General features: G+C 45.2%; 1 long non-coding RNA gene across 1 annotated transcript in view; it reads right to left on the bottom strand.

The window, feature by feature from the left end:
- Nucleotides 1–4,419: 4,419 nt before the first annotated feature.
- LOC125940635 (uncharacterized) overlaps nt 4,420–26,647 on the bottom strand; it is a 32,852-nt gene continuing 10,624 nt past the window's right edge. The window contains exons 3-4 of the long non-coding RNA XR_007463832.1: nt 9,277–9,500; nt 4,420–4,899 (exon numbers count right to left, since the gene is read on the bottom strand). This is a non-coding gene — a long non-coding RNA (uncharacterized LOC125940635). The remainder of the gene's footprint in view (nt 4,900–9,276; nt 9,501–26,647) is intronic.

Raw genomic sequence — 26,647 nt, 5'->3', positions numbered from 1 at the left:
ATACAAGGTGTCTATTTTTGGTGCTGACGAAATTTTTCTTCGTTAGGTTCGGCAACAATGCCATCGAGAAGGTCGTCCCACAAACGAACGCACGTGGAAGGGTGGGTGAAATAAAAGTATCGGTTCCGCCGTAGGACGCGCGTGAATACGGAAATGATTGTGCAATCCTCGTAATATGAATAGGCATATTAGTAGACTTGCCGACGATAGCCGGTTTCTGTGAACGCTATTGTGAAACTATGATAATAGTTTTATGTGACGATGTGTACTTAGGGGTGTAATTGATAAATAATTTGTTACGCCTCTAGTTCTGGAGTAAAAGTTTTCCCAGATAAATCAAGCGGCTCTGTTGTGAGCTGCTACTAGCATATTGATTAAATGTAAGCGATGAGTGGACAATGTCGAAGACGTGAAATCAAGTTGAGAGCACACAAATGTTTGGTAAGCTAAAGTGCAGAGTTCAGTCGATGAACGAGAAGAAAGGGAACCAAGGGGCCCGGTTTTTATTCATCATATAATAAGAAACCAAGAAACATAGACACCAAGGACTACATAGGGGAAATACGGGTACCTAATAATTGAAATAAATGAATGATAAATTGAAACAAATTGAACTGGATGAAAAAAATTTGCTGCAGGTGGGGAACGATCTCACATCTTCGCATTAAGCGTGCGATGCTCTTACCATTGAGCTACCGGGGCGCCGTTTTCCCATCCACTTTCATCCGCTTTAATTTCCATTAATTTATCATTTCTTTATTTCAATTATTAAGGACCCGTCATTTTCCCTATGTTTTCCTTAGTGCCTACGCTCGTTGGCTTCGTATGATATAGTTAAGTTGATGTATTACTAGATTTCGAAGTAGACAACTCAATAACCGGGAAGCATTGCTGTTAATAGTGTTGACGTGAATAGTCCAAGAAACCTTCGCTGCCAAAACCCACGTGCGTACTTTTAACTGCGTGAGCAGTTAAAAATACGCACGAGGAACCTGTCCGAGACACGTCCGAAACCAACACGAGAAACGAGAAACCTGTCCGTCACGTAAGACGAATGCAATGGCTCATACCGCCGTGAGAAATAAAAAAATGCAATGGCTTAAACGGCCGTAAGGCTGAGGCTACAAGCACTCCGCATTGTGAAGCGAACAACGCATACATTCATTGAAATCCCCCTTACAACACACAGAACAGCATGCGCTTTATTAAAGGACAAGCTGAAAACAAGCATCTCAACCATCCATAAAGTATTGCACACACCCATCAACAGTCGTAGTGGTTTTGCAACAGCTTCGCTGGACATCCCCATTAGCAGGGTGATAACGACTGATTACGGTTGATAAGGGTCGGATCGAGTCCGACGAGGGTGACAACAACCGATAAGGGTTGATAAGTGTCGGATGTGGTCCGATAAGTTTAACGGCCTATAAAGCTCGGTAAATGTTTAGGCTGGTCGGAACAAGTTTGATAAGATTGCTGGGCCGGACGGCATTACATACAATATGCTAAAAACCTTGGGCCGACAGGTACAAATGCTCTCTTAGACATTTATATTAATCTATGGATAGAAGAAAGTGTACCTGATTCTTGGAAAGTTGCTCGAATTATACCAATTTTAAAATCGGGTAAGACGCCCTTGTGCCTTGAATCCTTCCGCCCCATTAGTTTGACAAGTTGTTTATGCAAAGTAATGGAGAAAATGATTGACGCGCGACTACAGTGGTGGTGTAATGAAACGGATGTGTTGTCCAACTACTTAACAGGTTTTCGAAAACAGAGATGCACAATGGATGCAATATTGGATATAGTAACCTGTGTGGAACATGAACGTGCATGTGGAAACTTGACGATAGCAGTATTCTTAGACATCAGGAGGGCATTTGACACTGTCAGTCACGTTCATGTTCTGCTAAGTATGTTAGAACTCGGAATGTCCGGCAGGTCCTTGCGATGGATTTCTGAATTTTTATCAGGACGCAAGATATTTGTTCAGACGAGTGAAGGAAAGAGTGCTGAACATGCTGTCAAGCAGGGAGTACCACAGGGAAGTGTACTCAGCCGTTTTCTTTTTAACTGCGTCATGGCTGATTTAGCGAGAAGACTGCCATCACAGTTAATATTCTCACTGTATGCAGACGATGTGTGCATTTGGACATCTGGAACTAATGTTCAATTACTTCAGATGGCGTTACAAGACATCATAAATATTATTAACCGCTTTTTGAGAGAGAGAGGAATGGTTCTATCACATGCGAAGACTGCTGTATTGCCCTTCAGTCGGAGTCAGTTAAAAAATTGCACTCTTAATCTGGAAGGACAACCTCTAATGATAGTCAAACAGCATCGTTTTCTTGGAATAATACTTGATCGGCAACTATCCTGGGTACCCCACATAAAAAAACTCAAAAACGAGGTCAATGCGATAGTGAATGTACTTCGCAGACTTGCTGGCACATCATGGGGTGGATCAGTATCGACCATGGTAACTGTTTACAATGCATTAATACGACAAAAAATTGCGTATTCCGCACCCATCTTGCACGGACTTTCACACACGTCAGAAGAGCGACTTCAAAGACTTTTAGCTAGAGGACTGCGCATATGTCTAGGAGTGCCACGAGCGACTTCTAGCCGTCTTGTAATAGCTGAGGCTCGCCAATCACCGTTTCCAGTTATGAGAACTACAGAAACATGTCGGCATTATTTTCGTCTTCAAACACAGCATAAAAAGCACCCATTGGCTCTAGACATAATGAAACGAGATAGATGTTATGTTAATAAAGAAATTCAAGAAAATCTTCATGTATTACCAATAAATGAATTTTGGAACTCAGATGTCGAATATCCTCCATGGCTGCTTACTCGTCCAAAAATCGAATTGTCAGTAGATGGCATATTCAGAAAAAGAGACATGTGCATTCAAGCTTCTCAACAACTAGCACTTTACCAGATTTATATGCGGTATTCAGGATACGTACACGTCTATACAGATGGCTCCAGTACAGCAACCTCGTCAACTTCAGCATTCTATATACCGCGCCACAATAAACACGAATCGTTTAAGTTATCTCGCGCGACTTCGTCCACAACGGCTGAACTGTTCGCAATCCTATGTGCGTTAAAATTATAACTTCAGTACGAGATGCGCAAAAATGGGTAATTTTCAGCGATTCACAGGCGGCACTCATATCACTCTGCAGCACGAAATCAAAAACAATCAGTGATAGTATAATATATGAAACACTTAGAGACCTCACCAAGGCAAGCCAAGAGAAGCATGAAATAAGATTCCAGTGGATACCTGGACATTGCAACATTTCTGGCAACACAGCAGCCAATAAAGCAGCACGACAAGCACACCTCAAAGATGATACAATTTTGCTCCCAATATCAAAAAATGAATTACGCTGTATCATAAGGGCAACGTCTTTTAAAATGTGTAGAAATACGTGGTTTGACCAGAATTCGAAGAGCTCTGATTTATACCATATTGATCCGCTTATTGAATTCAGATTTCCGTTGTCATTAGACAGAAATATGGAAACCCTTATTCATCGATTACGACTAGGCACTGCCTACACAAAACATTTCTTACATAAAATTGGCCGTGCGGAAACCCCCGAATGTGATTGTGGATTTGTAGATGAAGATGTATATCACCTCCTATTAGATTGTCCACATCACGACACACCAAGACGCCGACTTAAATCAACTTTATTGGCATTAGACCGCAGACCTTTCAGTTTACGGAAACTTTTGGGCCCTTGGTCAACAACGGCCTTGCAAAATAGCGCTCTAAAAGCGTTAACAACATTTCTCGAAGAGAGCGGCACTGTTGGCCGTTATTAACGCTTATAATGTTTCTTTTATTTCAATGTAGCTGTGTATGTGTGTGTGGATTATGATTGTGTTGTATGTATGATTGTTTGTATGTGTTGGGATTATGATTTGTGGATTTGTGATTTATGTTTATATTCTGTGCTGACTATATGTGAAAATGCATGTACACGATGTGTGCACCACCCGCTGATTAGACTGTATTGTAAGGTGCCATTATTGTTTATATTCTTCATACTTTCTTCTCCAGTGCAGTGGAGTGATTGAACTTCTACATTGTATGTACCACTTTTTTTCCCTCACCGTGTTCCTGTGCAAACGTTGCTTATATGAGAAGGCTATTTTAAACCCTGTATGTTGTAGGTTAGACGTATTCAAGAGTTAAGGAGTAGCCGGCGCCGTACTTGTGCGTCAACATCTCCTCATATCATATAAAAAAAATTGATAATGACACCACGCTGCGTGGAGATGAGCAAGTGGCACAATGCTTACGTATTTTTTCAGACAACTGCACTTCAGTTTCTGCGTCAATTTTTTTTTGTTTAAGAATATATGGAGACCATGATACCAAGTTATTGCTACTGAACAGGAAACGGTAAATCTATCGAATGTAAGTGTAGGTGAATGGTGATGAACAGTCTGTGTTGTTTGAAAAGTGTTCCGGATAAAGGTCCCATGAGACTATGTTCAGTGTACAGTTAAATCACGTAGATATTGACTTCGAAACGCTCTCACATTTTCGGCAAGATGGGACACTATCAGGGCTCTCCTAAAGTGTTCACTCGGGATATTCATCGCATCATAACTTTAGTAAATTTCTAGAATTATTTTAAAGCGTACTTCTTTTTATATTTCTTTTAGGCAATTCTTGTTGACATGTATAGTTGATGGTTCGCATCACATTAAGCCTAACTTCAGTGAACATTTTCACTTCGAAGTCTTCCCACACTATACCAGCTAGAGTCGCATTGGTTCGAAACCGGTTGAAGTCAAAATTCCAGAACGTAGGAAACGTCGCTGCACTCAACATGAAGTCCGTAATAAAGCACGACCGTATATCGCCTGAAAAAAAAGAACTCTGGTAAATTGACAGATATAATGGCAGCCAAAGGATGGTGATTTATAGCATTGTCAGAAACACTGCACGTATAACATGAAACATATGCCACTACATAACTCATTTTATTTAAAATGAACAGAAGATCATACCACCTGCTTATTCGTTGTACACGTGGTACTCGAAATACGTCGTATGGACATGACTGCGTTTAATAAATATGTTGATTAAAACCTAGGTGAGTCATTGAAATAACTCACTCAAGTACATTTATTGTTGTACTGATGGAGTATATAATTAGGCATGGTATAATAGTGCCTTATTTCTTGTATTTGTTGAATACATTCATGCGTTGTTACTGGTGTTTCGGGTTGCTACAATTTTTGCAAATCAGACTCTCCGTTAGGCATTGTGGTTTTTCTGCTCTTATTTGTTTATCGAAGTTCTTTCTTTTCTACCGTTACATTTACATTGAATAAATAACTGGCTTGAGCTGCCAAAAGTCATATTTCTGTAGCATACATTTTAGTCTAAACGAAATACTTCTGCCACATGAAATACTTCTGATAGCATCCACACATGTGCATGCTATCATCAGCAGTCATCACCGCAAAAACTGTAAATGCGGTAGCTTTTCTATGACAGTCGTCACATGCATTTAAGAGAAGGGGTGAAGAACTCAAATATAATGTACACACTAAGATGTTTATCGAAGTACTACGTTGGGCTATTCGGCCCATAGCTTAAGAAGGATGTGTGGCGCAAGGTGAAAACCAATAAAAGAAATAAGCGGAGACAGAAATAACCACAAATTTGGCCCTATTTCTTCTTCTGTATTTGTACTCTTGGTTCTACCCAGAGCCACTTAACCTATGATGTTTCTCCTTGTAGACATGGTATTTCTATTAACGTGAAATGTTAGTCCGTATTGCTTGACTTCGCAGACATTGTACCTTGTGAGGGCACTTAGGGAATGTGTTACTTGGACAATCATTCTCATGAATGCCCGAGATTTCAGCTGCCGGTGCGCTTCTCACTCACTGTAATAATCATTGCTGTGGACGGCCATATGTTCTAGGAGAACCCGTGTGCCTTCCCGCCCATCATCGATGTACAGCATGGATGGAAAATTGTAGAAGTGATAATTCTCTGCCTAGGTTCTGAAGGCGCGCTAGCATCACCTGACCTCCATCTTGATCGCCGCTGTGTGACTATTACGGACTCTAATTTAGAAACAGTGCCTTCATCTTCCAGTGGTCAATGAACAAAGAGCAGCACTGTGATGCCACGAAATAATCAAGCCAAGCAGGTTTTAACGTGAAACGTATGTATAACGGGCCAGTGGGGGTCGCTTGCTAAAATGACATGTAACGAAAACATTTTAAAGCATTATCGCTTACATTTTTGAATTCGTACTACCCATGGGCCTTGCGTTGGTATTGTTGTGTGGACACAAAACGTCATTACTCGATCATGCATGTGTTGTGTGCATAGATTACGTCATTGTCCAACCACTAAGACTTAGAGATTGACTCCAACCAAATAAGGAAATTTACTAGCCCGACGTTTCGGAACCTATTCGGCTCCTTCTTCAGGGGGTATTCTTCGGAGGTGGCGGTGTGCCGCTTTTAAAGGTCCGTCGTAACAAAGGAGCAGAAGGGGGAGAGAGCGTAAGGTGCGGAGACACTTGGCAGGGCACCTGCTCTAGACAGGCAAAATAGGTGGTGGGGTGGGGTAGGGGGGATGGGGGGGGGGGGGGGGCTTCGGCGTCTGTCTGTTTGCCTGTCTAGAGCAGGTGCCCTGCCAAGTGTCTCCGCACCTTACGCTCTCTCCCCCTTCCTCTCCTTTGTTACGACGGACCTTTAAAAGCGGCACACCGCCACCTCCGAAGAATACCCCCTGAAGAAGGAGCCGAATTGGTTCCGAAACGTTGGGCTAGTAAATTTCCTTATTTGGTTGGAGTCAATCTCTAAGTCTTAATCAATTTTCACAACCAGACAGGTAATTCTGTCGAAATGTTTAGCTTCTTGTCCAACCACCCATGATGCAAGGGGAGCTCAATCTAGCCTTTGACTCGGCGTTCAAAGAGGGAGCGGCCGCGTATTATAGAGTTCAGGCCAGTCACAATGTATATATATTCCATAGAGCTCAAAGCACTGCTCATCAAGAGCAGGAGTTGTAAGTCTTACAAGTACGCAATATTTTGCTGAAATTTCACATTTGTTCGGGTATGGTGCCCCTGAGTCGACATGTAGGGATCCGAAAGGGCGCGACGAGACTGGGGCAGCAAGAGAGAGGGATATCTATAGGGAGCGTAACCGCAGGGGATTTAGGCAAGCTCATTATCCCCGCAGTTCTGAAATTGCGACGGGATCGAGCCGCGCAGAGCTGCCTAGGGCGCCAATACTAGAAGCGGAGTGGGGAGAGGGCGGATTTTGGTAACCGCACAAGCCTTTGCAAAATAAACGGGCCCATTACAAATCGGCAATGAACACGACTGCAACTTTAATACCTCCGCTAACTCTAACACAAGTTAAGCATGAAGGCTATGTTATGCATGAGTAAATGTAACTTGTGTAATTTAACATAACTTTTGTACCCTAGTGCTCATATACCCCCTGTACTTCTTGCGGCAAGAGCAACACACGAAAAAGTAATTACGGAGGACATGCGCGCTCAAGAAGGCTGAATGAAATGGCTTACGACAGAATAACTGTTTTTGCATCGAAATTGATCCCAATAATAAAAAAATCGATAAATACCTTAAAACATTAGTCTCTAATCTACATGGTATAATTACTAGGTAGAAGAGAACTAAGCGCCCAGCACCGCCGGTCTCCGGTCGCACGCAAGTTTTGCTTAACTGTTTCGGAAACATTACCTATAACGCTCTTATAGGAGTATATTTTAATATGATATCATTAATCGGGAAGGGGGGGGAGCTCATTGCGCGATGCCGCCGTTATCCGAAAGCCGTGGCAAATAAACAGCGGAAAATTACCTCATGTTCATCTAACTAAAAATAAAATCGTCTATACGGTGAGAATTCCATGTACAAAAATACTACTTTAATGAACACTCCGCAAACAAAACTCTGCTGAGAGATAGCAGTATGGCGGGTTTTTCGTCTAGCATGGTTGAGACTTCATATGCAGCAACATTACACTCGGAAACACAGCGTATAAGCACTAAACTAAATGTAATCTTGCCGGACAGCTACACTCATCGACATAACTCAGCGACACACTCAGCGAAAATTAATACTCTCGTATTTACACATGATACGAATAGCTCAGGTGCCGCCATATATTTATTGCGATGGCAATTATATGGACACCCTAAACGAATTTCCGCCGTTGTCCTCGCCATGAGGTTCCGTATAAAGTCCACGGACAACAAAATCGTCGCCGCGTGCCGTACGCTGTATGTGCGAGTGAAAGCATGCGACGGTGACCCGGCAATCGAGGCTCGCGCACACAAGAGTGGGAAGCGGGAAGGAAGCACAGTCTTCCAGTCGCACACAACGCTCCAGAGGGCGGGTAGGGAAGTGGAGGGGCCGCGCTTTATACAGCCGCGGGCTCCCGCCGCGCCCGAAAGCTCCAGTGGGAGGGTGGGCAGTTGGAGGGGCAACGCTTTACTGGGGCCGCGCGTTCCCGCCTGGCCGGGAGGCTTCGGGGGAGGGTCGGGGGGAGGAGGGGCTCACCCACGCGGCTGTATCTTGAAAGCCACCCTCGGCGGGTCAAAGTCCGCCCTCCCGCTGTTTTTGGGGCTAAGGTCGCGTTGATGCAATAGCCGGAACGAAGCTCAATTCGGTAGCTGCTGCTGCTGCGCTTATTCACTACAGTGTTTTGACAGGGAGTTCTCGCGGTCATCTAGTGAGATGCGTTTATGGTTCCTTGTGCGCGCATGACACCATGCTTGTCAATTTGCCTATGTCTGCAAGCTTACACAGCCGATAACCTTACTACCCTTACTTTGTATAGCTGTCCACTAATTTGCTATCGCAATCGATGATACGCCTCTTGGGTGAAACTGCGACTTTTTTTGGTATGTTCAATGGTCTGATAGTTTTGGATGCTACTCTAAGCTTTTTGTTTTTTCTGGCACTGTCGGAGAAGTTGCTGTAGGTTTTTTTGCGTTAATGTGCACCCTTTGGCACTCCGTCTCAACACTCAAATAAAACCGCACTGCCGTTTTTTCTAAAATTCCTTGCTCTTGAACATCGTCTACTACACAGAATTAAATATCTGGGCTTCTACAAAGTAGAATGACAGCATCTGGAAGGCAGCTGTGAGTGCGCTTGGCCACATTCTACAATACGAAAAAAATATAGAAATTTCGCTCAGCGGAAATAAAGAGTAGATTGACGAAAGCAGTCGTACACATTTTGCCCTTGCATCCCTCGTTGTAATAAATGAACATGGATAGCAATGCAGGGTTCCGATGTCTACCCCATATGAACTCGGTGATCAATGCGTAAAGGTTGAAGTGCTGCACTACAGGCCTTCCGAAGGACATTGTGCCTTCGTATGAAATTGCGGCAGTCCTTGAGGTTAAACTCGCAGCGTGCAGTCAAGATACCTCTTGTCCATTCTGCGTAACAGGTCTGTAGAAAAAGAAGAGAGTGAGTTTATGCATTATAGCGAACACTTGTTTTCATGTGGGCGTTTTCTGTCAATCTGCGAAGCAAGCGCGAAAATTTGAGGTACCTTTTAGAGGAGTGAGTCACGACATTTTTATGTGAACACGGGAACTAGCAGCACTATTTACGATATAAGCCAGTCCACTTATTAAAGGGATCGAGAACCCATAGTTATGATATAAATTTTAACGAAATAGTTAGCGTCCAGAGCGCATAATCCTACTCCGATAACGCGGGAAATGTCATAGAAAAAATTGTAATACCTTTTTTTTTATCTGCAGTTATGATCGTGTTTACGTAGCCATATGCTGAATAAAGTGACATACGTGCAATAGCGACCGCACACTGGAGTGATATATAAGTCTACAGTAAGTGTGACCCGAAATGTAAGGAATTATTCTTTTGTGTGTTAAAGAAGTCCATCAGTAAGTTAATGCTTCTTGAACGGCAGGTATACTCTTATGATAATAGCGAATAGTTGTTTTGATCTCGAAGTTTTCTTACATTCTGTAAAGCCAACATTTGAAGCAACTGTTAAAAACGTGAGTCAGAACATGGGATTTATGACGTGTTTCCGGCTCTTCAATTCCGTCCGGTGCATGCAAGTAAAAAAAAAAGCATTGCCTTAGAGAAAGTTCTCTGTTACTCCAATACAGTCGTCGCTTGAGCGTGGATTTGGGAGGTTCTTATATAGGGTATTTTTACGCGATAGCGTTAAAGGCCCCATGTCACAGATAATCCGGCATCGACGCCGGCTTCGGCGTGAATGCCGGCATCCGTGGAGGAGAAAATCGTCCCCAACCACCCCGACCACGCAGGCCCTCCGCGTGGTGCAAGGTTTTGGTGAACGAAAATTGAATTTCTCACAGTGAAATCCGTCAGAAAAAATGGTAAAGTACGAATTAACCACAACCTGCAGACATGGTGGCGTGGGATTGTAATTTGAATGCACGAGAAAACAAAATCCTGTTACGAGGAAACTCCTACACAAACCCCTTTTGCAGCATTTCTACAATACCAACAGCGGTGCGCTCGGGTAGTTTACTTGCCGAAATGCTATCCAGAGCCGCTATTCTGGACATTCCGCCATTTTCTTCGAGGCGTGACGTAGGCGTGACGCTCACAAAATGGCGCCGATAGCCCCAAATTGCTTTCGTAACGTGACGTAAACTTGACGTTTCGCCTAAGAAACTGAAATGAAGGCTCTCAACCTATCGTTCCTGATAAAACAAAACAGTTTTTCTCCTCAGTAAAAATAAAGCAGCTAGCTCAAAGTGTACAATTATTCCGTTCGAAATGCCTCTCACTTCCGTCGTCTGCTACGTACAAGCGGTTGTTGCACAGAGCAAATACGTTGATGCATTATAAACGTACCACACAAAATAAGCAGCGTAAAAAATAACAATAGTGAGAATGTTACCTTTGAAGGTATTAAGATCCACGTGACCGCATCGTCTGCTAGTAACCCACGTGAAACGATGGCCGCCGCGAACATGTCGCTCAACCGCCCCCCGTACTCGCCGCGCATGAGCACGGAACAGTGGCAATTTATGCTAAATTATATTACCGCGAACTCGGCAATGGACCGAGTAGCCTCAAACCTGCGAGCCGACTTGCGCCAACAGATGTGGCAAGAGCTCACAAATGAGCTGAACGAGGTGGGGCCTGCGAGCCATTCACCACATGAATGGCAACGCCTGTGACAGACACGTGTGGCAGCTGTGCGTGCGAAAGCTGCTGAGCAGGCGGCTGAATTCAGGTTAGCGATAGGTTCAATGCAAAGTTTCCGTGCCTTCACGAAGGTGCGCTTCAACATTACAGGGGTACCGGCGGAGGGACGCCAAATTTGTCCTCCTTGCTAGGGGAAGACGACGCCCAGGTACTCAGTATCGTCGGCGTAGACTCCGCCTTGGGCTGTGGCGGCCCCTCCTTCCCCCGGCGCCAATTAACATCCCCTGTCTGCAGCCAAGTGAGAAACCATGCTTATGCCCCTTATCTGTGTCAATGAATTTGCAGAGTACCCTATCATATAGCAGACACGCCATTCCAAGGCTATTATAAAATAGTATTAGGCAGTGGTTGACCTCCAGGAGTAGAATGGAGATAAAGTACATATTTTTCTCTATGCATCTTCATTTGAAATGAGACCGCCTTTTGCATCTACACAAAGCATGCCACTGACATACCTGTTGAAGAAATCAGTGGAACGACAAACTGCAAGATGTGATGTATAAACACGACAAATGAATGATGCACCAAACTGTTAACAAGTTTTTTACCAGAGAAAACAGTAAGAACAACACCACAAGTGTAAATATCAGTGTGTAGATTATGTAAAAAATCACAGTAGCACTTTTATGTAACTGAACTTTCACAGTAGAGCCATCACAAGTGAAAACAATTTACATTCCATACAGCATAGCGTAGACTGCATTGTGATGTAGACAGTGTTGAAATGTGGAAATGCTTAGAAAGTCATACGCAGGTTTGCGAAGAATATTTCTGCACACTTGGGTATAGGTGTGCACTGAACATATTAAGGGCTCTGAAATAAAGCTCAGCCCTTGCCTATGGCTTCCGTCATAGACGACAGTGCAGTGCTGGAACATGAGATGAAATATTGTGTTATTGCTACACAACACAATACACAGGCTAACTCCACAGAGGTCAAATTAAACAGAAAAATAATTCTGGCATTTTGCACAAATTGTGCTTGTCTTTCTTTCTTGGCCGAATCCTATTGTATTCCAGAGTGCACGTGCTAGTCTTGCGTCACAGCCTGTCTATATCAAAGTCCCCTACCATAACCAGTGCAGCAGGAACATGACAATGTTGCGAGCAGCAGGAGCAGCAGCATTGCAGCACTGCACGAGCATGACTATGCTTCTGTGACAGTGCCAGGTTAGTGATGGTCTCAATAACGAGCTCTTTATATGAAGGTATCGTGTGGCAACTAGCGCTGGGGAGTTGCTATTGCTTACCATTGCACAAAATAAAGCTGACGTAAGAGTAAGTAATCAACACAAATGCATGTTATTTAGTTTTTTGCGTGCTTCTAAAATAGGTATGTTAGGCGATCCTGACAATAAGCAGCTGTGAGTGGAGTTTTCTTTTTACGCATAACAGTACTTTTGCATGCTTCATGTTACCGGGAAAAGCTTAAACATGGACTCAATTTTTTTCATTGACATTCGTTTTGTACAAGCCTAACTCACCTATACGAAAAATGTGAGAATGCAGCAACCGAGTGTTGCGCTTCATTGAAATTGCCTCTACAGTGAAACGATCGTTTAATAATACTGCACTAGCGGGCCGGTCAGTCCTTTCTAACGTCTCAAAGCGACGAGATAGGGAAGAGCAAGACAGATCAGCAATATCTTCCTGATGTCATCCCTTTGCGACATTAAAAGATGCTCACTGGCGGGCCAGCAGGCGCACGGGCGGTGCTGTTAAAAGAATGGGACCCTTGTACTTCATGAAATACATGGCGAGTTAATAGAATAGAACAGTTACACAAACCTTCATGCAGAGGGACGAGAATTCCTTACGATTTGTCTCTGCTGATGTAGTGTGAATACAGCTTTATGTTGAATGCATGGTACAAGCTTTGCGCTGGAGGGCATGCTAGGTACTGTTGCATATTTAAGTATGAGGGTAAATGCATAATTGTTATTGAACTTTTTTTACAAACTAACAGAGAAGGTATTGCCTCCTTTGCCAGGCTTTTGGTGTCCTAGTTGGTACGTCCTCACCTTAAAATAAATTGTCATAAGTGTGGGGAAAAAGAAAAGGGGGAAAGGGGGAACGAGAGATCACAAATCTGCGTTTGTTAATCACAGTTTTACAGTGATGCTGTGTACTAAATAAGCATTTTACTTCCGTGAGTTCAAGAAGTGTTCAGAGTTGTGGTGGCATAATGTGTACAGTTGATATGACAGCATGAAAACTGCACTGATTTTTCTGTCCTTTTTTGTACCTTTGGGGATTGTGATGACTGTACTGCTAAAAAGCATACTGAATAGAATATTAAACATGTACCATTCTTCATTGAGCCTTCTTGGAACACACCCATCCAGCATATGCAAATATATGGTGGATGAAAAATATTGTGCAAAAACAATGAACGACAACCACGGCACATGACAACATACTGGTAGTGCGAGCAAACATGTAGCCTTTCAACACATTTAACTTAAACACCTTATGCATATCACTCAAACTTGCAACACAGGTCCAATGTGAAGCGACTTAAGACGTTTGCGACATATTATAAAAAGAATTATTTTCATTAGTGCCCTTGCTTTTGGTGCACTAGCTCTGTGTGAACAATTGTATACACAGCGCATCAAGGGGTTAAATCTTTCGTTACTGCTAGAAATGTCCTCACTTTGGCGGCTTGTATGTTTCGACATATTATGTCATGACGTAGCAGTTGCAATGCATACTGTGATACATGAAATTATAGCCTGATCACTGTTGTTTCAATTAATGTACAGCACGAATAATTGCTCATAAAAATTTTGAGAATTCACACGTGAAACTTCTAAGACGCACCTCAAGGAACACGAATGAAAGTAATAATTTGCTATGTTACTGTACTGACAGTAAAAAAATGTGAAATATACAAAATATGGAAATGGTCTATAGTCCTCAACTTTTGCAAGTGAGATCATAGAAAAAAAATTACGATTTGTTGACGTCAATACTAGACATAGTGATGCCCATGTTATGTGCAAAAGCAGTAGCTTTGCTAATGTGAAAACGGGTGAGTTCCCATTATGCAGGGCGCATTTGTTTTTACTCATTGCAGAAGACACCTTGTTTTTCTTTTTGTTCATTCTTTTGGCTTATGAAGCAATTATTCTCACATCAGGGAGCATGCAGAAGCCTCTTCAGCACAAGTGAAGCAATATAACAGAGCTTGGAATAACTAGTACATGCTTTGTGATCATCAATTTTGCAAATTAAATGATGACTTGCAGACGCTAACGCATCCTTAACCAGCACACTAATATGTATGCAGACGTAGCAGCAGGACGACGTCTGCGCACTCCCTAAGTGGTTCGCACCCTTCCGCCCCTACAACCACGTGGCCGGATGACTGCAGTGCAAAGAATGCACGACAGTGCTGCCACTTTGGCTGCGGACCAGCGTAGGCTGTTAGAGGTGCAAGAGCAGCACCTTCAGCTGCAGACGATGTTCATGCAGCAAATAGACCAAAGCATGGCAACGGTACTATACTTCATATCACGTGCATTTTAAACAACAAACTTTCATTGCTGTTGCTTTAAACAAATCGCAACCCAGTAGACGGAGCAGACCCAAACACTCGGCCAGTTAGTTGCCACCCTGCAGCAAATTCTTGCAGTTTTGCAAAGTCAAAACTAACTGTCAGGTGAGTAGGGCACTGGTATTCCTACAAGCACGTCAAAGCTATGAAAGGGAGTGCATAACATATTGATGCATGGTGTTCACCGAATAAGGTGCTTTGTATACATACTTCTCTGGATATAGACAATGCATGCTGACCACTGCACTAAACAATGAAATATGGTTAATTGTTTTTATGAGCAGGCCAAAGTGACTATTGACAGCAGTAAACTTGTGGGTGCTTGTGATGCGACTGAAACCATTGACAGCGCGAAATGACAAGAACTACACAGAAACACGGACAGATCCGAACTACACAGAAAAGATACACGGACAGATCCGTGTAGTTCTTGTCGAGGTCGCGGGATCGAATGCCGGCCGCAGGGCCGTATTTTGATGGAGGCGAAATGCAAGAACACCCGTGTCCTTGCGTTGTGGGGCACGTTAAAGAACTCCAGGTGGTCGACATTAATCCAGAGCCGTCCACTACGGCGTGCCTCATAATCAGAACTGATTTTGGCATGTAAAACTCCAGAAAGAAGAAGTCATTGTCGTTTCGAGCCGTCAGTGGTTTCAGTATGTATTACCAACATGGTCAACGTACCGTCTTTTTGAAGCTTGTGACGCGATTTGGCATCTTGGAAATTAGAAAAAGTTTGCGACGCTGTAGCATGAGATTAGACAGCTTTTTTTCTTTACTTTAATACAAAACTCTAGGACTGCTGGCAACCATGTGGTTGTGAAACCTCATGCGATGACATTTTGTTCAATGCATAGCAAATTAGACACTTAGAAATCATCCACATCACAGTGACAACGATCGAGGCATTTCAGAATGACGCAAGTCAAGGCCAATGAATGTGGACGGAGAAGGGACAAGATGATTAAACATGGTGACCAATAGCAATGAGCCTCCTTTGTAGTGAAAACATACTGCCTGACATGACGCCGCTGTGTCTATTTCTTCATTGTGGCTCTCACTAGAATCTCTGGGACTATCCAGGTTCATTCCCATGCAGGTAAGCACATTCTCTGCGGCGCATATCAACCGTCGCATCTTATCCTCCATTATAAGAGGTGCACACAGCAACAGTAGATCCTCCGCAGACACTGGCTTACTTTCATTTCGCTACTGAAGCCTACATAAATGAACAAGGTTTAGAGCAAGCACGAAATGTTAAGACATAAAAGAGAGCACTCGGGCAGTATACAAGCTAAACAAACCACTCACTGCAAGCTTATCCTGCATGTCCAGCACACCAACAGATGAATCACTTGTTCTTGCACATCACAACCAAATCACCAAAGGTCTTGTCTTGCAAGTACACTGAAGAAACACACACCAGGGCATCACAGTGTAGGCTCATCATCAGGCACACCTAGCACATCACCAGATGGAGAAGAATGTGCTCATGTGGCACACGAGAAAAAAACACACCTAAGCTCTAAGCCAGCATACACACAGCACACTTAGAGAATACACCAAGGCATCACACTGGAGGCTTTGCATCCTGCACACCAAATGTTGGAAGAGTGACTGCACTGCAGGTCTTGTGAAGTAGAAGTCAATGGTACAGCGAAGATAACGTTGCTAGCTGCTCGTCGGGGCTGCAGGTCTTTTGTTGACCAGGTAAACCAAACAGATACTCTCACGCGCTGCTGTAGAAAGACTACCTTTTCGGTATCACATTTGCACTCTCCCATGCTCCCATGAGGTGGTCATTTATCCTTCACCGAGACAATAAAACAAGATGCCAGTCCAGGGCGTGCTCATCCTGCTCATGAGAGTTTACATATCCTTGCTCAGCGTGAAGGGTCAAAAATATAAAACGAGTGCATCGCCAGAAGCACAAGTTACTGCGGCATGTAGAAAAACAAACCACCAATGGTCTGTCGTCTTGCATAAATACTGGACAGAAATGGAGCATACTCGAGGCTTCTTATATTTTTGCCGCTATCGTAGCGTGCAATGACATGGAATCTTGTGGCACATAAAAACAAAATAATCACTCTTGTCCTCTATATAATTACTCTTGTGCTCTATTAAAAATGAGGAGTACATTAAATTTCACACTATAGTCGCGCGAAGAAAATAACAACTGTCTTTGACTACCTGCCACTTACACAACAGGACACTAGCTACCGAAATATGCTGCGTCTTGCTGCAACGAACGAAAAAAAAATTTGTTTAAAGGTGTGCTTGCACTGACTATATACAATCTTTATGGCTGCCATTTGCAGGGTGACTACTCAAATGTGGTGAATTGCTGGCCTGTTCAGAACATCTGCAGCATCCTGTGACGCTTCTGCCTGCCCGCCCAGTAGAGTCCCGCCGCAGCCAAACCTTCGTCATCATATGTTCCTGCGTCTCCAGCAATGTTGTCGATCTCAGAGGTGTCATCTGGCTCTGGAAGCCCAGCACGCATGCACAAGTTGTGCAGCACTGCGCAGGCTGCAATGATTTTTGATGTGAACACTGACCCATAGTAGAGCGCCCAGTGCCGCTGCAGACACCTGAAGCGCATCTTAAGGACACCAATACAGCGCTCTACAAGTGACCGCAGCGAAGAGTGGGCAGTGTTGAACGCAGCTGCAGGACTGCCAGAGATGTGACTACCAGGAACGGGTGTGACAAGTCATGGCTGCAGTGGATAAGCGCTGTCACCTGCACATTATTTAACAAGGCATTGCACACTAAACAAGTACCTCATTTGAAGACATCAGACGACAAGTAACCTTTTCATAGCTTAGAGAATATATTTAAATAGCACATATTCTTATTTAAAGGAGCTTAGCATCTAAGAACTGCAATTACAATATGGGATACTGCCTTGACGAATACGATTACTTTCAGTCACCAAGTGTTAAGTGCATCTCAACTTAAGCGCATGACTGATTTCATATTGTTTCACCTTACAACTTACGGCAACTATGCTTTCTCATTTAACTGCCCAGCATTACTGTACATTTCGCGAGCAAAATGTGAGTGATATTAAGAATGTTACTAAATTTGGTAAATGTTCGTGACATCACATACCGAGCAGGTATTCGCCACCATCAAGGAGGCTCCCAGAACGGCACTCTCTGTACAGGCTTGACGCTTTCCACACGAATGAGTCGTGCACAGATCCTGGGTACGACGTTTCAAGGGCTGTTATTTTCAGACTTGCGTCGCATACCTGCAAAAAATTGTGAACTACTTACATTTCAACTAATACTTTGCACAGAAAAGGCCGGACACAACGATGATAGACTTGAATAATCATCCGGTCAAATTTATTTATACTGTCCATCAAAGACAATGTGTTCCTTTCTTCCGAGGCAGAGTGCACTCCATGACGGCGGAAAAAGCTGAAAGCTTGGCAGTCCACTAGTGAAATACTTGTCATATGCTGTCGAGCCTAATCCTTGCCCTCTAGATCTGAATTCTGCAACGCTGATCCGACAATGCGATTTACATTCTACGGTGAGAATGAGATGAAACACCAGCAAATCCCTTGCAAGAGCTTTCCCCTCAGTTTGTACGACTCGCTCTTGTGTATGCGCAGTGTATTAGGTCACTCTTATTGACTACCAAACACAGCTGCCAGACAATCCTTTTCTTTCTTTTGTTTTTACCGTTGGCTTCGCATTTTGTAAGGGGCAACATGATGTCCGTGTGTAAGAAGCAACAAAACATACACAATGGATTGTCTACATTGTGAGATGCTATAATTGCACCTATGCTATTATTGTCCAACCGTCCCTTCAATCCCCCAGCGCTCACAATAATTCAATGTATTCCAGGTCTTTGTTTCCGTCACCGCGAACAACGCACACAGACTAGTGCCGACGTATCAAAGCAGTGCAGAAAGTCAAACTCAGTACCGGCGTGGGCCATCGCCGACTTCTCTTCGGAGCCCTCGCTTGCAGCAGTGTCTGGATATGTTTTTTGTGCCTTTTTTCGAGAAATATAGACTACTGCCATTTTTTTATTTAAATAAACATTTTTCAAAACGATCGTGTGCATTGTTCCATTTAACCAAATACTTTCTTTCTTAGGCGATCATGTGCATCGGAAATAAAACTTGTGTCTGAACTGTTCATAAGTATCTCTCTCTGTGAATGGGGCGTCACATTTATACCGATGTCAAATGGTCACTTTCCATTGCATATTGTTCGACCCGGTTTCATTGAATCATGATCTGTTCCGTGCATCGTGCTTGAGTTTCTCGTTAGCGATCGTCACCTAATAACTATACCATCACTGGTTATTAGTAAGAAATGTCAAGTGTTTTGGACCTAGAAGTAGCCTAAAACTGGTCTCACACGGGCCCTTCAACCGCGACCGCGCTCGATATTGTATCGAACTTGTCGATTACGATTCCTTCAACAGCGCCAGCAGCACATGGGAGCCAATCACGATTTAGAAATTCGATCAGGATTTGCCTTGATCGCGATCAAAAATGCCCCGTGTGACTGGGGTATAACTTAATTCGAATCGACGTACCGCTTAGCAGCGATCATTGTCAATCGCGATCGAACATTCCCGTGTGGTATTACGCAATGTTTGATTTTTAACGAACCCTTTTGCAAACTACATAAAAGAAACTGGGCCTCTTTCACTTACGGGTCACACTGACCTTTCACTTTCGTTAACTGCCCTTTCTTCTCTGCAATCATTTCCTTTCTCTCTGACACCCGCGGTGGTGCCGTAGTGGCTTTGACGTTGAGCTGCTAAGCCTGAGGGCACGGGATAAAATCCCGGCCACATTTCGATGGGGGCGAAATGCAAAAACGCCCGTGTACCGTACATTAGGCACACAATAAAGAATCCCAGGTGGTCAAAATTATTAAACGGCGTGCCTCATACTCATAACGTAGTTTCGCACGTAAAAGCACATTTAATTTTTCTCTCCGATTCCGTAATGAGCATCGAAACGTTTCATAAAGACTTACCACCATGACGTTCAAGGTGTAATAGCCCTTCCAGCAGAAGTAAGCCGCCTTGTTGGCAACGTCCCTGTCCGATGGTGCGCGTATGCACACAAATGTGCCGTCCACAGCCCCGACGCAACCTTGGAATCTGCAGTCCGTACGCACGAACGCTTCGGATGCAGAAGTCAATGCCGCTGCGCTGTCCGGAAACGAGATCCACGCGTCACCGATGCAGTCCACGATCGCCTCGACGACTGCGTGAATCGAGCGGCTTACACTAGATTGACTAGTAGCCAAGCTTTCATCGCTGGCAATCGCACCTTGAAATCCGCCGGTGGCAAGGAAGCGAAGTGCGCACAGCACCTGCATTTCTACAGTCAACGCTGTGGCAGTGTTCACACGTTCTCGCACAAGCACTGGACGGATCTCTTCGCATAGCCACCGTGCCAAGTTTTTGCTGAGTCGGTAACGAGACCGGAACATTTCCTCGGGCATCTGGAACGCATCGCGATGCTCCCGAAACTCTCGGTCTTCTTGCAACTCAAGCCACTGAACAACGAAAGGCACCGCCATTGCGTCTACGTTCTGAAAGACTACCGCGGCGATCGCGGGCTATGGCTCGAACTACGGGATGCCTTCTGGAACGTACGTTACAGTAATAACAGAAATTGCCCTGCAAATACACGAACACTAACATTTTTTGTGTGTCTGCTTTTAATAAACACAAATACGTAAATTTGCCTTTCGTATTGTTTGCATTAATATTTGTATGCTGCAATGCGGGTACGCAGCGGCCGCCTACTTAGCGTTGCCACTGCCATTGCATATGGCCGCTCATTACCATAATTCGCGCGGCTCGTCGCACCACAAATTATGGCGGAAAATCTCAGCAATGGCGGCCCAGCGCAATGTCACGAAACGTCAAATTGACATTTACGAAACGGCCCTTCATGTGACGCTCCTCACGGGATATTCCTTCAGCCAATCAACAACTGGCATGCCGGTTATCTTGGTACGCCAGCACATATTCGCGAAATTGGAGATGGATTGCACGGGCTTCTGCACGCTACCATCCACTTTCTTTTTAAAGCGCTAAAGTCGCAATATAGGTGCCAATGACCACAAAAAAGTATTAGTCGATAAAACTTGCAGCTGCACGTCACGTTTCATCATTCTGACGAAAACGCAAAATTGCATTTTGCAAAACTTCCGTTTCCCGGCACAAAATTCAAAACACGTGACCTCTGGACAGCCAATGAGACAGCCAAGATGGCGGATAATGGCGGCCGTGCAGCCGCCATGCGTGTCCAGAATAGAGCCTCTGATGGCGTTCGCATCCTCGCCAGGTCAAATTGGGACTTGACCTGCCTAATACGTTTTGGACACGCGCGCGCGTCGGAGCAATAGCAAATAATAAATAAATAATCAAAAAGGTGCTAGGGCCTTCACATTTTAATATAGAACGACTTATATTGCCCCTAGAAAAACGCCTTCCCTGCAATGCTTTTCTGTTTAAAAGTGAAGCCGACTTTAAAGGGACCGGTGTAAGCTTGGTCATTGTAAGCTGGCTCTCCCACGTTCAGTATTGCAGTGAAGCCTACTGAAAGAAAAATGCGATGTGAACGGGGCCCGATAAGGCTATCGCGTTCCTTAAAGGTCAAGCTTAAGCGTCCTGAAATTTTTTTAGCTGCACACAATTTTTATAATTGCCTGCAGCAATTCTAACACTGGAGCTGAATTACTCAAAGAGGCGGCCCTTTCTGCTGCAAGAAGTGCAACTGCTTTCTTACAGCATTAACATAATTACACTAATTAGCTTTTTATTTATTTATTTTATGGCACATATTTCAATCTACGAATTGAAGCTACTGAGTACGCAAGGTACGTAAAATTAGAACGAATTCTGACGATGGCAATGGTTTCTAGATTTGCACTGTCAAACTTTCTGTAGAATGCACTGTTGTTTTACCTAATTTATTAAGAAACAGTGTATTATTTATTCATTCATTATATTTGTTCTTCACAACATTACGCACACATTTTGAAAGGGACCAAGAATAAAATTCATTCCATTACGGCGTGAAAAAAAATCTTGGTCCCCTTGGCACTGACGGCAACAAACAACACAGGCCAAAACGGTAAAAAGAAAACAGTAATAACATGATATTTTAACGAATGACACGGTGCGATGTTAACAATACAACTAAAGTAACACATTCATTAGAGCGACTTTTCTGATGCAACAGTCTATATATGCGCTGTGTATTAGGAACATGCGCATCTGAGTTAATAAAACAGCGCTTTCAGTCTGCGGAAGTTTAGGTCTACAACATCCATTTCAGCTTTGATGTGTGCATTTAGCAGTCGAGGCAGGTATATTGCTTAGCAAGTGGAATCAGCAATTAGTGCGACATTTAAAAAAATTCTAGCGGTCAGTTTTTCTTGTCTTATTGGCTGCGGTGCGTAATAATTCTAGGTTATATATTGTTACGGAAGGATACAAGAAGAGAAAAGAAGATCGCGAGACGTTGGCTGCTGCGTGTTGTTGCTGGTCAGCCATTTTGTCCACATTAACTCTGCATGTACATATCTAGTAAATAAATCCTGTCTTTACTCCCGACATCCCCGTAATACATTGGTGGGAGGAGCGGGGTACCACGGCTGGGAACGAAGCTCCGCAGTGGACGTCGCATCACCGCCCCCACCATGACTGACTGTGAGCATGCGGGATCAACGTCGAGGCAGTCACTTACGTCACTATGACCACGCAGCCACCGGTTCCTGACGGTGAATATGCGCTTCGCACCATCGTCGACGTGCTTTTGAACCGGAACGTCGCTGTTCCGCATACGCTGGTCACGGTTACCAATCAAAACGTTTTTCCGCTCCTGAATTTCAGCCTGTGTCCTCAAGTGCTTCCGGCTGACATGTTCTTGGCCAGCCCTTTTTAGTACTGACGAATGTGACATTCAGAGTCTGCATGCCGAGAGGGATTTACTAGCGCCAGTTGCAGTTCACAGCTCTCGTTCTTTCGCGGATGACTTTTGGGAAATGATTGCAGCTGACCTAACCTCTGCTCAGGCCACGGCCATACGTCTCCTGCATGAATCGCACAGTGGCATCTTTGATTTCGGCGACAGGCCTTCGGGCCAAACACGTGTTCTCCACCATCGTATAAACACTCGAGACACGAATCCTATTCGTCGGCGTCTCTATCGGGTATCGCATGCTGAACGTGGAGGCCTTGACATGCTTGGCCCTTTTCCGACGACGAGACGTCGTCGTCATCGCTACCTATTACGCGACACGCTACGCGATAACAAAGGCGGAGCCGACTAGTTGTGCAACTGACGTCACATATTTTCTCCTCCATGAAATCATCCGCCCCCACAGTGCACCTCGACAGTTACTTGCAGATCGCGGCCTCTCGTTCTTTTCTCGAGTTATGCCACAGAGCATAAGCTGTCCACCGCTTACCACCCACAAACGAACGGTCTTACGGAACGTCTCAACGAAACACTCACAGAGATGCTGCCGATATACGTCTTGAACGATAACCGCGACTGGGACGCCACGCTGGCCTGCGTGGCATGATAGCCAGTTATTACGTCGAATAGACGGCCGTAGAGGTAAGCAGGGAATTTAGTTGTGGCCCAAATCCAAGCATTCCTTTTCTGTAACGGAATAGTTGGCGTCCGCTTTCGTCAGTGCGCGGCTGGCGTAGGCAACGACGTATTCATCAAAGCCAGTCTTTCGTCGCGCAAGAATTAAGAGCGCCAATGCCGACACCACTAGCATCCGTGTGAATTTCTGCTGGTGCGCTTGGGTCGAAATGACGCAGAATCGGGGGGTTAGAAGACGACGCAGCGTCGTGAATGTGGCATCGCAAAATGGCGATCAGGCCGAGAGGTTAACCGCGAGAAGCTGCATCAAAGGCGCTACTATGGTGGCGAAGTTGCGGATTAAACGGCGAAAGTATGAGCACAATCCGATGAAGCTGCGGAATTCTTTGGTGGTCTTTGGTCGGGCGAATTCGGCGACTGCTTGGAGTTTGGTAGGGTCTGGAAGCACACCATCTTTCGAAACAGCGTGGCCAAGGATGACTAACTGTCGGGCGGCGATGCGACACTTCTTGATGTTGAGCTGGATTCCACCATTGGCGAGGCAAGTGAGGACACGTTCGAGTCGGAGCAGGTGAGAAGAAAAGTCCGGGGAAAAGATGACAATGTCGTCGAGATAACAAAGGCATGTTTGCCATTTGAGGCCGCGGAGGATGTTATCCTTTATTCTTTCAAATGTGGCAGGCGCATTGCATAGGCCAAAGAGCATCCCAGTAAATTCATATAAGCCGTCAGGCGTAACGAATGCCGTTTTCGGGCGATCTCACTCAGCCACCGGGACTTGCGCCAGACCATAAGTCTAAGGACGAAAAGAATTCAATGCCTTGGAGGCAGTCCAGTGCATCGTTGATACGGGGGAGAGGATATACATTTTCCGGGTTATCTTGTTGAGGCGTCAATAGTCCACACAAAAACGAGTTGTCCCATCTTTCTTTTTCACGAGCACTACTGGAGAGGCCCAAGGACTGTGGGAAGGCTGTATCATGCCGCGTTGAAGCATGTCGCCTACGTGCTCGTCGATGACACGGCGCTCTGTCGCGGACACACGGTATGGACGCTGCCGCAGTAGCACATGGCTACCTGTGTCGATGTGATGAACGACTGTGGTGGTACGTTCTAAACATTGTTGTTGGAGGTCAAAAGAAGTGCGAAATCGGGTAAGGAGGTCGATGATCTGCGCGCGCTGACTCGGAGTGAGGTTCGGATCAATACCGAGCAAACGTTCTGTCACATGATGGCTCAGACGGAGAGACAGGAAGAGCCATGGCGTCAAGCTGAAGAGGAGTCGAGTTATCAGGCAGATCGTAGAGAAAGCTCGCCTCAAATTTGTCAGCACACCCGATGCACTCGCCATGGTGTAAGCTTGATGGACACGAAAACGGATTCGAAACGTCAAGTGCGTTGGAGCCCTGGCGAACAGGAAGGACGGCAAAGGGAAGCAAGAAGGGATGACGGCGTGCTGAAGTTTAGACGGCGTGAAGAGAACTGTGGAATCGTAGAAAGCAGCACAGGAAACGGGCACAAGGGCGGAAGAGAAAGCAGGGATACCGGTGCGGCGGCGACGAACACTCTAGCATAAGATAGAGGCAAATCTTCAGAAAGACTCCCGCAAAATGGAATCAGCGCAAATTCTGCGCGGGCACAATCAATAACAGCGCTGCGAGAAGAGAGGAAGTCCCATCCTAGAATGATGGCATGCGAGCAGCGGGGAAGAGCAACAAACTCAATGTGATATACACTGTCTTGTATGGCGACACGGACGGTGCAAGTTCATACAGGATCAATTGGCTCACCGCTTGCTGTACGTAGCGAAATAGCGGAAAACGGCGTCGCGACCTTTCGGAGCGTACGGCGAAGCTGGTCGGTAATCACTGACACCGTGGCACCGGTGTCGACAAGCGCGTGAACAGCGATACCTTCCGCATAAACTTCAATTATGTTCGCATGGAATAAACGAGGGCTTGAGCAGTTCGATGAGATCGCAGTTCTTGCCTCCGGAACTGCGCCTTTTAGCTTTCTCCACAGCTGGAGGGCGGCAGATAATGGGGGACAGGGAACGTCGACGGGGAGATGGAGACCGACGAGTGGTGAAACTTCGATGAGCAGGAGACGAGGAAGCGAAGTGCGGAACAGGTGGGACATAGCGGGACAGGGAGTCCGGTCCTTGTGGTCTCGCAGTATCGAGAGGGTACGCAACCTCGCCGGCGGCAAAATCGTGCCACGTGGGCAGCAAAGCCACACGCGTAGCAGATGGGCTGGTTGCCTTGGGTACGCCACGGATTGTGAACAGGGGGCCCAGGCTGAGGTGCACAACGCTGAGCCGGGTGTAGGGGCTGCGGAGCGCGCCGAAGTCGCTTCTGGGCATGTAGTTCGCAGCTTCAGAAGGCGACGCATAGAAACCGCTTGTGGGCGTGTAGTGCGGAACTGCAGGCGGATGTATTGGACTGGCCACGACAGCAGCGTACGTGAGCGGAACCGGCGCTGGAGGTGGCTGATAAGCGAGAGGTTGTGCGTGGCTGACTTGTTCGTCTTTGACCCGACGTACTTTCGGAGACAAGGAGGATTCAGACGACTGGGTAGCAAGCAGAAGTGACAGTTGACGTGCGACTTCCTCTCCAACGAATTGTTTGACTTTGTTGAGGAACGAAGAGTGGGCGGGAGCACCATTGAAACTGTCGGTTAGGGCCGAAAGCGTGTCGTCCGGCGCGGCAGGTCGGCGCGTTGTGAGGCGTTCTTTGCGGGGCTTGTCGTAGCTCTGGCACAGGGTGATCACCTCGTCAACCATTCGAGTATTTTTCGCCAAGAGCATCTGAAACCCATCATCATCTATGCTTTTCATGACATTCTTTATCTTTTCAGATCTGGCATAGTGGGTTTAATGCGCCGACAAAGACCAACGACATCTTCAATGTAACTGGTGAAGTTTACACTCTTTTGCTGAGCGCGACCACGCAAGCGCTGTTCCGGACGAAGCTTTCGCACAGCAGGGCGACCGAAGACTTCTTTTAAACAATTAGTAAATGCTGTCCAGGTGGAAAGGTCGGATTCACGATTCCGGAACCAGAGATGAGCGACTCCAGAAAGATAGAAGATGATTTAGTCAGTTTATCCTTGTCATCCCACTTGTTATGCGCACGGACTCGGTCGTATGACGAGAGCCAATCCTCGACGTCATGGTCGTCGGTGCCGTTCAATACAGGAAGA

Source organism: Dermacentor silvarum, chromosome 10 (assembly GCF_013339745.2).
Source record: "Dermacentor silvarum isolate Dsil-2018 chromosome 10, BIME_Dsil_1.4, whole genome shotgun sequence".
Taxonomy (NCBI): domain Eukaryota; kingdom Metazoa; phylum Arthropoda; class Arachnida; order Ixodida; family Ixodidae; genus Dermacentor; species Dermacentor silvarum.
Note: the sequence above shows the minus strand (reverse complement) of the source record. Positions and strands in the feature narration are given on the sequence as shown.